The sequence below is a fragment of the Uloborus diversus genome, chromosome 9 (genome assembly GCF_026930045.1).
Source record: "Uloborus diversus isolate 005 chromosome 9, Udiv.v.3.1, whole genome shotgun sequence".
NCBI classification, from domain to species: Eukaryota; Metazoa; Arthropoda; class Arachnida; order Araneae; family Uloboridae; genus Uloborus; species Uloborus diversus.
In genome coordinates, this window is record NC_072739.1 from 114574748 (window position 1) to 114593048 (window position 18301).

Below are 18301 nucleotides of genomic sequence, written 5' to 3' on the forward strand. Positions count from 1 at the left end.
AGAGGAGGGCGCGGTAAATACCATGAATGTGTTTTTGTTTTCTCAGAGTGACCAATACTTGTTATATCTTATCTAAGAATTTTCCTCTCGGAGGAGGAATATGGGAGCTAAGCTGAGGGAAGTACACACCAATACAAAACAGCGGAAATGTTCAAATGTCCTTTTTCTACGATTAAACGTCATAAAGCTGTCAACATGATGTCTTCCTCTCAGCTTTTACAATGACGAGAACTTGTCTACCCCACCCCAAGGGCCTAAGGGAAAATCGTTTTATGTTCCCTTGGCCGTAGCCCATGGCTTAGGAATTGGAGCCAGAGCCACTATCTTTACAGGGTCTATCTTTATCTAACAGAACCATTCTCTAAAGAGTATCTTCTCTAGCTCGTACCATGAACTTTTTTTCTGCTTTTTACTCCGTTCTCAGGGTATTTTTTGCTCATCTTGTATAGTTTTAAATCAATTTTAAGATATGTCGAAAAAACTATCTGAAAAAACTATCTGAATATCTAAGCTGAATTCAGAAAGAGAGCGAAAGACCACAGAAAAAAGGCCCCCAATAATCTTCATCATATTTATCATCGTGGTTTAATGCTAAAGACGTTAGGAGAGTAGGTAAGGCATTATTTACATAATTTGAATGATGCAATACAAATTTGTTGAATTTTATAATTTTTCTCATTTTTGGAAAAAAATCTCGCACTATATTATAATAATGGAAATTCAATTTAAAGTTCGGGAGGCTGCCAATTTTTCTTTAGAAAATACTAGGGTTATTTTGACGATAAATTGAACTAAAACGATAAATTTTCGACTTAGTTTCAATATATTTTTTTCACCCACACAATATTTTAAATAATCATCAACGTCAATCAATGTGTCAGAAATCAGCTATTTTTTACGGATCTAAACTTGAATTTTTCTTTGATACTTTTGATGCATATTTATAATTACAGTAGAACCTCGTTTATCTTGCCCCCGTTTATCCAGATCTCCGGCTTATCCAGATCAAATTTTTAAAGTTAAAAAATATATTCACTGATATGATATAATTCTAAATTATGATAGCCTGAACGAAACTGTCAATGTACCAAATATTTGCTCTTTATTTTGATTAAATACACAACTCCTGCATAGGACGTGCAATAAATTATAGTCATTTAATAAATAACATGGCATATTTGGAGTGTCATTCCTACACCACAGCAGCTGAACTATAAATGATTAAGTGTTTGCGAGTAACAATCCTAACCATGGGTAATTTTGTTACAGCGTTCTTTGCTGTTATAAAAGATAAGTCTGCTTATTTACGAATGTGTTTTACAAATTACCCGGATTTTCGCTATCTTGATTGCCTTTGGTCCCCGCTAGTTCGGAAAAATGAAGTTGTACCTACTGAAAATGAAAATAACTTGAACGGAAGCGCACTGAAAACATATAATATTTAACATTTTTAAGATATGTGTTTTTTATTTTTTTATTTTTTTAAAGGTTAACAGAAAGAGTTTTGATCTCAAGCACATTAGGTTTTTGTTTTTCTATTAACTGTTTCTCAGATGTATACTATATACCAGAGTTGGGGGACGTGCGTCCTTTATAAAAATAAGTTCTTGTAATAATTAATATTTAACTGTACAGATTGCGAAAATTTAAAATGTGTTGCACATAAAATTAAGATAGAGTTTAAATAAGATAGTCTGTCCTTTTGAACTACAGTAAGATGTCAGCTTAAAGTCAGGATAAGCCAAGTATAGTAATATTCAATTAATTTCAAGTAAGAAACAAAAATAAACAACCTACTAATTTTTTTATCGGATTTAAAATTATTTCACCTATTATTGCGATATGTTACTCTTTTGTAGTTGAATATTGTTGTTTTTCTTGCGAATTTCTTCATAGTAGTATATTAAAATACTGAAAAATAAATAATTGAAAATCTTTGTTTTATTGAAGTTATAATTTTTAATTAAATTTTTTAAAGCAATATTGCAACGAGTTGTGAATTACTCTCTTGTGGAAATACAAAAATATTTTCCCTTGAATAACTTCGTATGTAAAATAATAAATAAAATACTTAAAGATTTTTACACCTATCGCTATTTTTAGAAAAGCAATACAGTGATAAAGTTATATAAAAACTTATAATTACGTAAAAGTCGCATTTATAAGGCTTATGGCATTATAAGCAGCGGACTCCTATCTTACTGCCTAATTCAAATATGGCTTCCAGTGGTGAAACGGTTCAAAAATGATACCAAATGGAATATTATTTATCTATTTGTTCTACTGGTTAAAGAGTACTCCATCACGGTGTAACGAAAAGTTACATTACAAGGCATGTATAAATTGCAAATGCATTTTGTGTAAAATTCGTCCTTGGCTCATATGAGGCAGTGAGAAGCAAATGGATATAAGTGGACATTTTCAAGTTTTGAGTAAAACGCGTATAGCCTAGGTAGGCTTTCATTGACTTTTTTTTCTAAATCATGCTATACAGCAGCACCTACCAGGGCTACTCTTGCCCCAAGACGGAGAAGGGGTTCACCTACTATGTGTACTGGTTATCTCCAAATTTTTAATTTTGCCACTTGCATCCCTTTGCTACTCACTGACTCTAATGTAACCGTCTCCTCCGTGATTCTGCTCAATTTGCGTTGAAATTTGATAGTTAGAATTAAATTTATTTAAGATCTTAATTTTAGGTTTAATTTCTTGTTTATTGTATACTAGCAAAAATACCCGGCGTTGCCTGGGTCAGTAATAATTATAAGAAAAAAATGTTACTTGCTTTTGTTTTCTGTTTTAAGTGAAAGAATTTAAAACACATCTTTTTGACGTGATTAAAAATCGAGTTTCTTCCTTACCCATAAAACTAAAATAGCAATAAGTATAATGAACAAAATAATACTGATTTAGAAACGAAAGCACTATATTTAAGCATATACAAATTTCCAAAACATGAAATTAATCTTCTCATGTTTAAAAAGATTAATCTCTTGATACTTTTTTTTTAACATGGAGTCTAAAATCTTCTCTGTATGGCTATTGAAGTACGAAGTTTAAAAATATATATATATAGCCGCGCTCGTAATCCCCTTAAACTTGCTTTAGTTATTTTGGGAAATTTCAATCATTGTAGGCTATTGGTGCGATTTTACCGAATTTGCTTGAATCGTTTTGGGATACCTTCGATGATGCTCCCCCCTTCTTTCCTTACTTTGTAAAACGATATGATATTAATTTTCGTTGAGATATTATCGCGAGGTGCTGAGATACTTTTGGTCACCATAAAATGGCGCTAAAGAGTTTCTTCCGAAATGTTTCCAAAATAAGTAATAAAATTTGGCGATTGTTTGACATTGTGCAGAAAGGAAAATTAATGGAAGTTTTTGTGCTCTTTATGGCTTTACCTAATTTAGTTGCTGGATTATTTAACACAGTAAAAAAAGTTTTTTAAAGATTCTTTGATTGGAGATATTTGTTTATATGGTGAAAGCTGAGAAACATTATGACGTAGTCTTCGGCTTCAAAAACAGCGACGTTGGAAAAAAACTGCCGAATGCATCAGCTACGGAAATCTTTCTGCAAAAATTTTGGCGATCTGCTGATTAATTGGATAATGAGTAAGTGTTCAATCAGCATAAATAATAATAAAAACCATTAATTACATTAAAGTTCCGTTTAAATGGAAAACGATCAGCCAAATCATGTATTATTTGCCATTCTTGTGCAAAAATCTTATTTCAAGATTTGACTTGAGAAAAGCCTTGAACAGTCACGAAAAGCAAAGATAGTCAACAATACAACAATTGTCGCCCCCCGAAACGACATTCGCAAATTCGGTAAAATCGCACCAAGAGCCACAATGATTGAAATTTCCCGAAATAACTAAAGCAAGTATAAGTAGGGGATTACGAGCGCAGCTACTTTTTTTTAATCACTTCGTACGTCATTAGCCATACAGAGAAAGTTTTAGACTCCATGTTAAAAAAAAGTATCAACAGATTAATCTTTTTAAACATGAGAAGATTAATTTCATGTTTTTTAAATTTGTATATGCTTAAATATAGTGCTTTCGTTTCTAAATCAATACTACTTTGTTTTTTTATACTTATTGCTATTTTAGTTTTATGGGTAAGGAAGAAACTCGATTTTTAATCACGTCAAAAAGATGTGTTTTAAATTCTTTCACTTAAAACAGAAAACAAAAGCAAGTAGCGATTTTTTCTAATAATTATTACTGACCCAGGAAACGCCGGATATTTTTGCTAGTGTATAATAATAATAATAATTATATATTTAATAAATAAATAAATAAATAAATAAATAAATAAATATATATATATATATATATATATATATATATATATATATATATATAGGGAGCGTGTATTTTCTCTGTAATGTACGTGAGGGGCCCTGGTGTTGACGTTATGAAGTTTCTCGGTGATTTTTTTTTTTTTGCTTTGTTTGTTTTGCATAGGGGGAGGGGGGCGCCGAAACGAGGTCTTGCCCCTGTTCGAAAATGACCTAGTTACGTCCCTGGATCTGAATTAGCAAATTATCAAGTGTCTCTGTAAATATTCAGTGTACCGGGAACGATGTGAGTCACTACTGACTGGGTTTCAGAAAAGTAGTTAATAATGCTTTGAAATGTGAAAACATTGCTCCATGGGCGCCCATATGCAAAATTGTAAGGGGAGGCTCAGAAATTTTAACCATGGTTTAGCAGGATATTTTCCCCATGGAGGCAGATTTCAGGGCAGATTAGAGTCATTAAAATTTGACATTTTTAATTATTTATTCATTAATTGCTGGAGAAGAAATATTTTCATGTTTTTGCAAAGAAAAAAATACTAAAAGCAAGGAAGTTCTAATTTCCAAGGGGGGCTCAAGCCCCCCCCCCTTGCCCCCCCCCATATGGGCGCCCTTGCATTGCTCTTGTTTGAGGTTTAGCCGTTTGAATCGTCAGTCAACATGCGGTTGAATAGTCCACTAATGAGAAGATGAAGATGAATACTTTAAAGCACATACTATTTACTGATTGCGATTTTTGATCATTCTCTAGATTTAGGGACCAGAACCCCAGGCCCCGTAAGTTCATGTCCCTGATGGGAGATCATTTTGTGACCAGGGACCCAAACTGAAATTTTTAGGAGCGGGGAATTTCCCAATTTGCTGAATGAAACTCCGAATTTTACCGGATGATAAAAAAACAAGCATGCACACATATGTACATCTAACGGTAAAATACATCAACATCATGTTTTTTTTTTTTTTTTTTGAGCAATCACGATTGCTTATTGTTCTCACTTGACAGTCCTTGATGTTCCGGTTCCTTTTTCAGCTTGGACCAGGCCTGCAGCATCACCATCCACCGGCGGCGGCGTGGCTGGTCCTGAGCACTGTCCCCCGGAATCCACTTTTGCTGGGCGTGGCGTCCATGTCCTACACACGCATGCTCATACATAGTCGCCTACGCGCGCACGCTTTTACACACATACACACGCCTACGTGCACACACGTAAGCCTACACACACACGCACACAACTATATACACGTAAGCACCCAGGAGGAGGGACATGCTTGGGCGGGGGAGCCATTTCTAGAAACAATAACTCTAACCAGTAGAGTCTTGTCGCAACTCGTGATTGCGAAAAACATAATTTGAATTCAAAGTTTTGGAATTCAAATTAGAGGTTTTTTTTTTTTTTTTTTTTTTTTTAGTTTTAAAAAATTGGCAGTTTTTGAAATTTTGCTTTAAAAGTCGTAACTGTAGTACTAATTTGGGAAGAATGTTACTTTAAAAAAAGATGTTTGATGTATCTTCTTATTGCATGTAGGTACTTGTGTGTGCTCGTATTTTATCATTCGGTAAAATTTGGAGTTTCATGAATTTAGAATTTCCCCCTCGGGAAAAGATTTAAGCTCAGGACCCCCCACATTTGCTGGTGTATCATATCTTCAATTCACTTCTCTACACACTGCATTCGTATGCAAAAAAAGAAAAAATCATTGGATTAATTGCTTAGGAAGTGTCTGCTACTCCTCGATTTTTATAGCAACCTTTGTAGTAACTTGGCGTGGTTTCAGACGTCCTCGATATTTGGCGATCACATTCTCGCGTAGCGAACAACAACTGCGCCTCGTGCTTTTCTCAGCATACTTTCCTATATGGATAGTATTTTAATGATCTAATTATTGTAATTATAGAGGAATGACTGTTGAAGTAGGGTCAAAGTTTTCTTCATTTGAAAGCTTACAAATAAATTACGGAAGAAGAGAATTTTGTGCATTTTTATGTGCAAGATTCTGCTAAATTGACGAGTGATGTTCATATTCGACACGTTACAAACATGGAAATGCTGAATTGGTGTATTACAAATTAAAATACACCAATGTTTTTAGCCAAGAAAAAGAAAACAAAACAAAAATGAAGGAAATCTAAGTGAGTATAAGTTTTGTGTGTTGACCAGTACACGGAACTGACATGTAAGAAATTTAATCTTACTTTCTTGCAAGTTTCTTCCTTTTTAAAAAGTAAAACTACGTTGCATATATTAGCTGTTTTATAAGGTTATAAATAAATACATTGCTCAAAATGTGTCGCAATTCATTTATGATCCTAAGTTTGCCGATGATTGGTTTTATGAACCGTATTTAGCCACCAAAGAAGCTTTCTGGTGTTTTTGGACCTCTATTTGGTGTATTTTTAATCAACATAAATGCTGCTTTCTGTTTGATGATACATTTATTGCATTAACAGCCATTTTTTATATTAAGAGCTCCTACAGCTCAACACGCAATTAAAATAGCTATGGGTTATTATTTTATACTTATTGCCAAATTGCTTCATGTAATATCTTTTTAATAATGTTTTTGTAGCTTTTTTATGTGTGTTATTCTTGTTGCACTGTAATGTTGGTATTATATTCCTGACTTCTTTTTTCTTTTCATGGCAATGCATACTGGTCTACTTTTTGTCAGGCTACTTTTATCTAAAGAAGGACTGCATCTTGTCGAGTGAATGTAAATAACAGCTAAATCATTGGTTATTTTGACCTGGAGTTTATGGCAACTATGACGTTGGGCGACTGCAATGGTTTGACGTGCATGAACGAACGGAAAGGTACCCAAGGATAATTTGGTAAGACAAATTTTAATAATTAAATTTAATTTATGTTTCACAAAAGAACTAGATAACAGTGCCCAAAAAAAACTATTAAAAACTTCAATTATTAAAGAATAATATTTATTTAAAAATTGATGCGCCTAGTTAATCTATTACATAATTGTTTCGCTTGACCTTGCATGTCGTTAATATGATTTGATGACGGTAAAGTATTACAATGTATTTAATATTTCGCTATTGAGGTGAAATGAGGTTAGATGCACTTTTGAATCCGTTGGGAGACCTGGAATCCTATTTTTTCAAGTATTAACCTTGAAGTGGCCCCTACTGAAGCACTGGCCACAACTGATGTGTTTATCTTATATGTCTGCGAGCACTCCAGGTTAAAATGCATTGTGTGCAAAGTATTTCCCCACTTGATATTTGGCATTCTTGATTTTTTTCTATGCACAGAAGGCAGAAAAATGTCTAATTCTTATTACTTTATTATAATTGTTCTCCTTTTGGGCGCTATTCTATATTGTTCATCTGAGTTAAGTAGAAACCTGGTGTAATAGACAACAGAAATATAATAATTTGTTTTTGAAAACAGTGAAAACTCATGCATTGCGTACTATTCCATTGTGATGCATTGTAATATTGTTGCATTTAAGATTTAAATTAACTTGTTTTTTCTCCCCACAGTTAAAGAAGTATTTTGGGCGTGCAGCTTCAGAAACTGAATTCCTTACTGAATGGTACATGGTAGAGAGATTTCGCTTCATTTACTGTCAGTCATTTCCTCTGCTTGTACTTTTCAGTTTAGCCTGAGCCTGAAGAGTAACTACTGAATCAACAGAAGTATGGATCTGTATGATGTTTCAAGGGTTTTCATCTGTAAGAGGTAATCAAGTAGAAAATCATACAACTTTAGTTGTATGTAGTATTTTTAAAGCAGATAAGGTAGTATTTTTACTTATTATCTTAGTATTATTTTTAAAGTTGATAAATGACACAAGCCTACATGAACTTTTTCCCATGTGTTCTAACTTGTGATTGTTTATTGATTTGTGTTCAAAAAAAGTTAAGCAGAGTAAGCTATTAATAGTTTTAATAGCTTGTTAACCTATTAAAACTATTAAATAAATGATTTAATTAGAAATAGATGAGAAATATAATACAGTTGACTCTAACGACTTTCATGGGACCACAAAAAATCGTACTTAAATAGAATGCTTCTAAAACTGCAGTGGAGTATCTGGGACTATGAAAAGTCATTCAATAGAATGTCATTAAACAGAGAACCAACTGCAATTTGATATTTGAAAAAGGAGAAAAAACAATGCATTGTCTTGTGTATTATTCCAGTATGATTATGATGCATGGCAATATTTGTGCATTTAAGTTTTTAATTAAGTTGTTTTTTCCCCCCTCAGTCCAAGAAATATTTCGCATGTGCAGATGCAGAAACTCTAAATGGCACATAGTAGAGAGATTTGGCTTCATTTGCTGTCATTTCCTCTGCTTATGCTTTTCAATTTAGTCTGAGCCTGAAGAGAAATAACTGATTCAACAGAAGTATGAATGTGTGTGATATTTCAGGAGTTTTAATCTGTAATAAGTAATCAAGGAGGATATTATTCAACTTTAAAATCATCAAATAACAAGTGTACATGAATTTTTTCTTATGTTCTAACTTTTTATTATTCATTGATTTGTGTTATGCATTTGACTCTAATTCTAATATTTTTTTATCTCATAGATTTCATTGGGTCCCTAACTCTTGAGAAGGCTGTGGCTTCTTCCCGTAACTCAAAGGTTACAGCCGGTTTTTTCAGGACTTTGAGTACAGTGATTGAGAGTTAACTCTACTATGAAATATTTTGTCTACACATCTGAGGAGCAGAAGCTAACTGTGTTAGCTTTTGCTAACTGAGCTGTTAGCGAAAGATAACAGCTCAGGCTCATTGATCTCTTGAATTTACAGTGATTGGCATAGCTAACCTAAATTAATTTTTACTGTGTATTTGTTAAGTAATTTTTATACCTTCTGACACCTCTTCACACACCCCTGATGAAAAAGTGTTACGCAATTTTACTCCATATAGAGATGTTTGGAGCTTCTTTAGATCACCTGTTTCTTTCATGTCTTGATATCTCTTACCTCATCTCTGTTAATAGCACCCATAATTTTTGTAAAATAGTTTAAATGAGAATTCAGAAAGCAAATTTTTAAGCTCAATGGAAGACTAAGTAGGAGCATATTCTTGAAGATTTAAAACTTGGATCCTCCTTTTTCTAGATATTTGCCTAGAAGCTTGTTAAGACATCTTTAAAGGCATCCTACATAGAACATTGAAGGAACAATGTGAAGCAGGATAATGGCAGAACTAACGAGACATTGGGGCAAAATATTGAAATTATTTTGTGTAATTTGTCTGCTTGTCATCAAAAAAGGGTGGAAGTATCTGAAGACATAACATGCCTCATAACAATTCATTTAAGAGGAATTGGTTAATTTTAAAAATGTTTTTACCGTATTGTTTGGAGGCTTGCTCCATTTCCCTTGAACTAGGATCTTTTGATCAAATCCAATTTGTTAAAAAGATATATTTCTGTTTCATTCATGAAGAAATAAAGATTTGATCATTTGAATTGGTACCTACTATGTGTATATTTTTGGAAGCTATAAATAAAGCTCTTATATCAAATCTATGTGTCTGTATATTTAATGTTTTCTACCAGATTGTTATAAATTTTCTGCAACCTCTCAAATTAGCTACTACATTTTTTAACAGCTACATCTAGCCATTTCATATAAATCTTAGAAGTGTGGTTTGAAAAAAAAAACATTTTAATCATTTGAAGTTTGGTTGCTAATATTGCAAATAAGTGTTGGTTCAGTAATGTTAGGACAAATGATGAGTAAAAGAAATTGTCTCAGACATGCACTCTGCTCATGGATCCTTCAAGTGTGCATATTAGAGAGGATATGCCTTTCTTTTTCAAATTAATACATGATTTATAATTATCTGTTTTTAGCTGATAGCCCTCACACATTTTCACTTGTTTTAGTTTTAGCTATGATTTCTTAGATTTCAAAATTTTGTTTCTTTCCTCTCTTTTTCAAGATTCTGTCATTTTTTTCAAGCATTTGCAGCGTAGCACATTCTGGTCAAGAGACTCCACAGTTTGCAAAGACCACGCACAAACTTTGATTTCACAATTTTACTTAAAAACGTATAAATTGTTGTAACTTGAAAATTGAATTTTGACGTCTTGAATTCAAATTATGTTTTTCGAAATCACAAATTGCGATTGGACCCTACTCGCTGAGTTTCTTGTTTCTATGTATAGAATGGAAGTAGAGGACAAATTCACACTCATCATATCATGACCAGTGATTTTCTAGGTTAGGTAAAAGGAGGCATATTCTTAAAAAAACTAGTAATTAGGATGGGGTAATAAAGATAAGATATGACCAAATTGCACTCGTGCACTTTTCTTAAAGAGTAAACAAGGACGTAGCCAAGGGGGGGGGGGTCCATGGGGTCCGGACTCCCCCTTTCCCGAAAGACCACTGTCTGCTTTTTCTCGGTTGTTGCACCTCACGGCAACAAAAATTTTCCAAAGAGAGAAATTTTATGAAACCCGGTATTTTCCCCTTAAATATTCCCATTTATCGACAATTTTCCCGCGTCCGAGTCAATTCAGAACACGAGAACCTCTTGAAATAACTGCGGGTTCCCAGTTGCCGCCGGTCTCTTCCTGTGTCGCGAAGAATCCGTCCGAAAACGACGAATTTCCAATTCAACCCAACTGGGTTGTGACCTTGAAATTCGGCCCCTCTCCCTCAGCCTACCAAATTGCCATCGGCAAAGTAATTGAAAACAAACATTCCCCAGTCTCACTGGGGTGATTTTCTTTCTTTCTTCTTTTCGTTTTGACTCTTTTCCCGTTTGGACTTGATTTCCTAGACACATGGTGCACGAAGGACAGCCAGAGTGAGGTGCATCCCTGGTGAATTAGTAATTGAAATTCCTATTATTTTCTGTTTTAACACACAGTTTTTTTCTACCACGCGCTTATAGGAAACATATCTTGAACAAAATTGTAATCAGAAGAAAATTAAGTGTACATAAACTAGGTAAGTTGTAGTATTTCCTTTTAAAGTTTTCCTAACAATACGAGCAATTTATGTGTTAATATGTTTTCCCATTTAAAAACTAAGTTCCGACAGCATCGGAAGAAAAATTCTACACATTTCGTGTGATTGAGGATGAGAAAAAATAAATATTAATTATTAATTTATTTTTGAACTTTATATTTTTGGTATGATTTATTTCAGATTCATTTTATATTTTGATTAATAATCTTATTTAAACTTTTAGTTTATTTTTAACAAATAATAGATTGCTTATCTCCCCGGAAGCTTACAACTTTTAAACTGTAATCCTGAAAAGTTCGTTTTTTTTTTTTTTTTTTTTGAACATAAGTGAATAAATAAATTTGAAGTTGATGCAACGAAATTACTTTTCGCTGTATCAAAATTTTATGAAGCGAAGAATGAAATTGAAAATTACTTGAATATTTTACTGTAATCAGTTTATGAAATTGCAAGTTCGCCCATATTAACACATGTAATTTAAAAGTAATTATTAGAAATTCGTACTTTTAAATCTTACTGAAATGTGAGTCTATGGTCCCAAGAGAAGAGCAGCTAGTCATTTTTAACTGAAGAAAAAAATCTTTCTTCGATGTTGTTCCGTTTTTCAAGAAAAGCATATTTGTATTTGTTTCATTGGAATAAATTTTCTGATTAGTATTTACCGCCTTTTTACTGAGGAATTATTTAATAAGCGTCTATGCATCCATCATTAATAAATTGCGAAGGTAGCATTAAACGTAGCAAAAAACGGACATGTGCATTTAACTATAAAATTACTAGGTGAAAGTTTCTGCTATTTACTGCGCATATAATTAAAAAAAGGTCAATGCGAGGTACATTTTCTTGTGTTTTTCACGTCTATATTAGATTTTTTTTTAACTCTTAATTTCTTCAAGTTAAAATTATATGCTATTTCTTGCAATAGAATATCTTTTACTAACATCACATGAAAGAAAAAAAAAAGTCATTACCTACGTTATAAAATATGATATGCTTTCGAGAATACATGATTACAAAATCGCTCCTAGAATGGAAGTTATACCAATTTGAAAATGAAAGAATCAGAAGTGTTATTATTGTTAGATGAATTTTGGAAGGTAGATTTAAATCATTACTGGATTTTTAACCACAATCATTCTAAGATTTTTTTACAAAAGATTGTCTTTAGGCTTTTGAACATCAGATGACTGTTGAGCAAAAAATTTATAAACTGAGGCTATAAGAAACCTTTAAGTTTTGATTTCAAAAATTGGCTAGCTTTATGCATATTACATATTGTTGGAAATGTATCTAATTTAATGCTACTGTATTATCGCAATCGCAAACGGGACGAAGATTACCTTAATGATCAAAATTTGACGTTTGACTCCAAATCATGAAATTTTCGAGTCGAACACTTGCTTACTGCTAATAAAGACAGTAAAGTAACCAGGTTATAATCAAATATTGACACGATAATTCGTAATAGAGTATATTGCCATTTTCCCTGTAGTTGTTTACAATTATATTTTTAACTTGAAAAAGACTGATTTGTACAGAAGTTTTTTTTGTTTTTGCAGAATAAACTGAACTCGTGTTTGGTGGTGAGATAGGTGGGTGCGATGCCTCCTCTTGATCTTTTAAATGAAACATCAAATTGAAAACATCAGAGGAAAATCGCCAATAATGTTTAAATCATTCATGACCTTATAAAAAACATTTATAAAAAGCAATCATTTGCATTTTTTCCAAAATGTTGTTAAAATAAAAATACATAGATACTTAATTTCATTCACCATACATTCCATTACTCGACAGGTAAAAGATCTCTCAGGTATTCGTTTGGCTTGACAAAATTAAACCCCTAGTGCAGTTTCGCACCGAAGAGAGCTCAAGTGTCTCCATCTGGTGGAAACTCGGCATCGAAATTTCCAGTGCAGTCACATCCGCGCCTTAATAGTAGCATTTGAAAGACTAGATGCCATATCGGTGGTTCGCACTAGGTCCGAAAAGGCTAAAGCCTCTAACGAAGCCCCATTAGAAAGAAAAAAAAATACCATAACGGATCCTAAGATAGCTTATTTTACCAATTCGTTTTGCAAAAAAATAATAATAACGATTTTAAAAAAAACGGCAATACGCATTTTTTTTTTTTTTTTTAATGATTGCAACAAAGGAAGTCTCCATCCATCAAAGAGTTAATAGTTTGTTCAAGTTTTTAAATGATGGTTAGAAATGATAATTAGAAAACGGATAAAATTAGAAACTTCATTCAATTTCGTATAATCAAAAGAATGTTATAAAGTAGATAAATAAAGAACTAGTTCAAGCTTTTTAAATGAAACCTTGCTAATATTTTCGTCGAGAGGGTGGTTGAATTTTGTCAGAAATCTTGTTCAAATCGGGCAGGGTGGCGGAATTACGTTATATTGCATTCATAGTTATACATTCGACTCGATAGATATAGATTTCTTTATTTTTTTTTCAAATAAAATGACTTGTACATATTTTGTTGAAATATATTACAAAGCTTTAATATTTTATTAAACTATTACCTGCGTTTTCCAAGTAATCCATAGAACAGTTTTCGTTTTCCGATTTTCTTTTATTGTGAACTTTTTATTAATAGGAATTATATCACTCATTCTCAAAGCATCAGAACAGAGGAAGCTTATGTGATGGAATTTTTCTATCCATGTATGAAAACTTAGTATGGGAAAACTTTTAGTTTAATGTTAATTTTATAAACTGACAATAATTTTTTTGCCACTTAATGTAAAATTTTTGTTAAATAATTTTTTAATAAATGCTCTATCAATTTCAATTATTTAATTAATTTTAGTTAATTATCATATTTTAATAATTAGTTTTAATTGGATTTATTTTTTAACGTAAATATGAGCTACTAATTTTGCTTTAGCATGCCTCCTCTTTTGAAGTTCGTGAAACCTTGGACCCCCCCCCCCCCCCCCCCGTTAACAAAGTTCTAGCTACGTGCCTGGAGTAAACTTACAACGTATAATGGTATACCTTTATCCTTACCAGAATTAAGTATTTTTAGATGTTTTTCCTGAAAATACTTGATTTTACACAAAAAAAAAAAACCTTTATGCAAAAACTATTTGAGGTAAGCCTTGAATGCAGACGATTTGTAACCATGACGACGAAAATTAGTCTCGCTAAATAAATATTTAAAACAAAATTTTTATTCGTTTATAAATATTTTATTAATTCCCTCATTATTTGGTGTTTGAGTATACATATTTAATATTTGTTTTCTCCTATTATGGGAAGAAAAAATTAAAATAAATTTGTTGATTAATTTTGTATTTAATGACTCAAGAATCTCAACGGAATATCAATTTTCCTTGATGTGGAGTTGATATACGTCCATTAATTAGCATATCGATCACTTAAATTTATTTTACCGATTAATCCGTGAAAAGATTATTCTTGGCGCTTCCCTCCCCCCCCCCCCACCTACCCTAACCTAAACTCCAAATTCGACCTACAGAATCTGCTTTTCCCACTTCTGTAATGCGCTAAGGCAGTTATTCCTAACTATGACATGAACGGAAAAATCGCACTTTTTTATCTTTCTAGGAATAAATGATTCTGAGTTTTTTTTTTTTTTGGACCAACGTTTCAGGAGGGGTTTTGTCACCAACCCTAATCTATGCTAGACTGGCTAGGAGTTGCGCCCCCCCCCCCAGGATGAATTAATTTCACTATTTTAGTTATTACTTTTTAATTGACTTTTCTTTTGCATTTTTTACGTAGTTAGTTAAAAAGAACACAAAACACACAGCATATTTGCTTGCTAAGGAAGTATTTCTGGAGTTAAAGGCTCAGAGTTGCAGAATACATTTAACTCATTAGTTTCGAATTCAAGGGACCGTATTATCGCGATTCGTCCGCTAATTCTTTGATAGAATCAATAATTATTTTGATTTTTTTTTTCTAGGCGCACCTAAAAGAGTCATTTTGATCCAGGAACCTATTTGCGATTCTTTTTCAGCTTATAAAAAATGCAAAATGAAAGAAATCATATGGAAGTTTCTTGGAAAAACCATGATTTTTAATGGAAACGGCATGTAGTATCAATATGTTATCTCAACTGTATCATGGTTTCAAGAACAAATCAGCAATTGTTTTGAAATTCACACAAAAATAGTTTCTGAGTTCTTCAGTAAAACTTATATGTTATGATTTTCTTTATAAATTAATTTAAAAAACTCAAGTGAGGTATGGGTTTATTTAATAACTTTGCCCTTGTGTTATAATCTTAACGGCAATGTTCCTGAGTAAAATTGCTCATTGTCTAGCATCTCGGTGACATTATATTATTGCCAAATTGCTTCATGTAATATCTTTTTAATAATGTTTTTGTAGCTTTTTTATGTGTGTTATTCTAGTTGCACTGTAATGTTGGTATTATATTCCTGGCTTTTTTCTTTTCATGGCAATGCATTACTGGTCCCGTTTTTGTGATTCTACTTTTATCTTAAGATGGACAGCATTTTGTCGAGTGGATGTAAATAACAGCTAAATCGTTGGTGATTTTGACCTGGAGTTTATGGCAACTATGACGTTAGGCGACTGCAATGGTTTCACTCGCATGAACAAACGGAAAGTACCCAAGGGTAATTTGGTAAGGCAAATTTAAATAATTAAATTTATTTTATGTTTCACAAAAGAACTAGATGAGTGCCCAAAAAAAACAGTACTGAAAACTTCAATTATTAAAGAATCAAATATGTATTTAAAAATTGATGCACCTAGTTAATCTATTACAAAATTGTTTCGCTCCGCCTTGCATGTGGATAATATGATTTGATGTCGGTAAAATGTTACAATGTATTTAATATTTCATATTGAGGTGTAAATGATGTTTGATGCACTTTTGAATCCATTGGGAGACCTGGAATCCTATTTTCTAAAGTATTAATCTTGAAGTGGCCTCTATTGAAGCACTGATCACAACTGGTGTGTTTATCTTATATGTCTGCGAGCACTTCAAGTTAAAATGCATTGTGTGCAAAGTGTTTCCCCGCTTGATATTTGGTATTCTTGATTTTTTTTCTATGCACAGAAGGCAGAAATTCATATTAATTTATTATAATTGTTATCCTTTTGGATGCTATTCTATATTGTTCATCTGAGTAAGTAGAAACCTGGTGTAATAGACAACAGAAATATAATTTGTTTATGAAAACAGGGAAAACTCATACATTGTGTACTATTCCATTGTGATGCATTGCAATATTGTTGCATTTAAGATTTAAATTAAGTTGTTTTTTTCCCCCCACAGTTAAGGAAGTATTTTGGGTGTGCAGCTTCAGAAACTGAATTCCTTACTGAATGGTACATGGTAGAGAGATTTGGCTTCATTTACTGTCAGTCATTTCCTCTGCTTGTACTTTTCAGTTTAGCCAGAGCCTGAAGAGTAACAACTGAATCAACAGAAGTATGGATCTGTACAATGTTTCAAGGGTTTTCATCTGTAGAGGTAATCAAGTAGAAAATCATACAACTTTAGACTTTAAAAGTTGACAAATGACACAAGCCTACATGAACTTTTTCCCATGTGTTCTAACTTTTGATTGTTTATTGATTTGTGTTCGAAAAAAGTTAAACAGAGTAAGCTATTAAAAACAGCTAGTTAACCTATTAAAACTATTAAATAAATGATTTAATTAGAAATAGATAAGAAATACAATACAGTTGACTCTATTTAACGACTTTCAGGGGACCACAAAAAAATCGTACTTAAATAGAATGCTTCTAAAACTGCAGTGGAGTATCTGGGACTATGAAAAGTCATTCAATAGAATGTCGTTAAACAGAGAACCAACTGCAATTTGATATTTGAAAAAGTAGAAAAAACGATGCATTGTGTATTATTCCAGTATGATTATGATGCATGGTAATATTGGTGCATTTAAGTTTTTAATTAAGTTGTTTTTTCCCCCGCAGTCTAAGAAGTATTTCGCATGTGCAGATGCAGAAACTCTAAATGGCACATAGTAGAGAGATTTGGCTTCATTTGCTGTCATTTCCTCTGCTTATGCTTTTCAATTTAGTTAGAGCCTGAAGAGTAATAACTGATTCAACAGAAGTATGAATGTGTGTGATATCTCAAGAGTTTTTATCTGTAATAAGTAATCAAGGAGGAAATTATTCAACTTTAAAATCATCAAATAACAAGTGTACATGAATTTTTTCCTTATGTTCTAACTTTTTATTATTCATTGATTTGTGTTATGCAGTTGACTCTAACTCGAATATTTTTTTATTTCATAGATTTCATTGGGTCCCTAACTCTTGAGAAGGCTGTGGTTGCTTCCCGTAACTCAAAGGTTACAGCCGGTTTTTTAGGACTTTGTGATTGAGAGTTAACTGTACTATGTAGTATTTTGTCTACACATCTGAGAAGCAAAAGCGAACTGTGTTAGCTTTAGCTAACTGAGCTGTTAGCGAAAGATAACAGCTCAGGCTCATTGATCTCTTGAATTTACAGTGATTGGCATAGCTAACCTAAATTAATTTTTACTGTGTATTTGTAAGGTAATTTTTATACCTTCTGAAACCTCTTTACACACCCTTGATGAAAAAGTTACCCAATTTTACTCCATATAGAGATGTTTGGAGCTTCTTTAGATCACCTGTTTCTTTCATGTCTTGATATCTCTTACCCCATCTTTGTTAATAGCACCCATAATTTTTGTAAAATAGTTTAAATGAAAATTCAGAAAGTAAGTTTTTAAGCTCAATGGAAGACTTAAGTAGGAGCATATTCTTGAAGATTTAAAGCTTGGATCCTCCTTTTTGCAGATATTTGCCTAGAAGCTTGTTAAGACACCTTTAATGGCATCCTACGTAGAACGTGTGGTGCAGGATAATGGTAGAACTAACGAGACATTGGGACAAAGTATTGAAAGTATTTTGTGTAATTTGTCTGCTTGTCATCAAAAAAGGGTGGAAGTATCTGAAGACATAACATGCCTCATAGCAATTCCTTTAAGAGGAATTGGTTAATTTTTAAA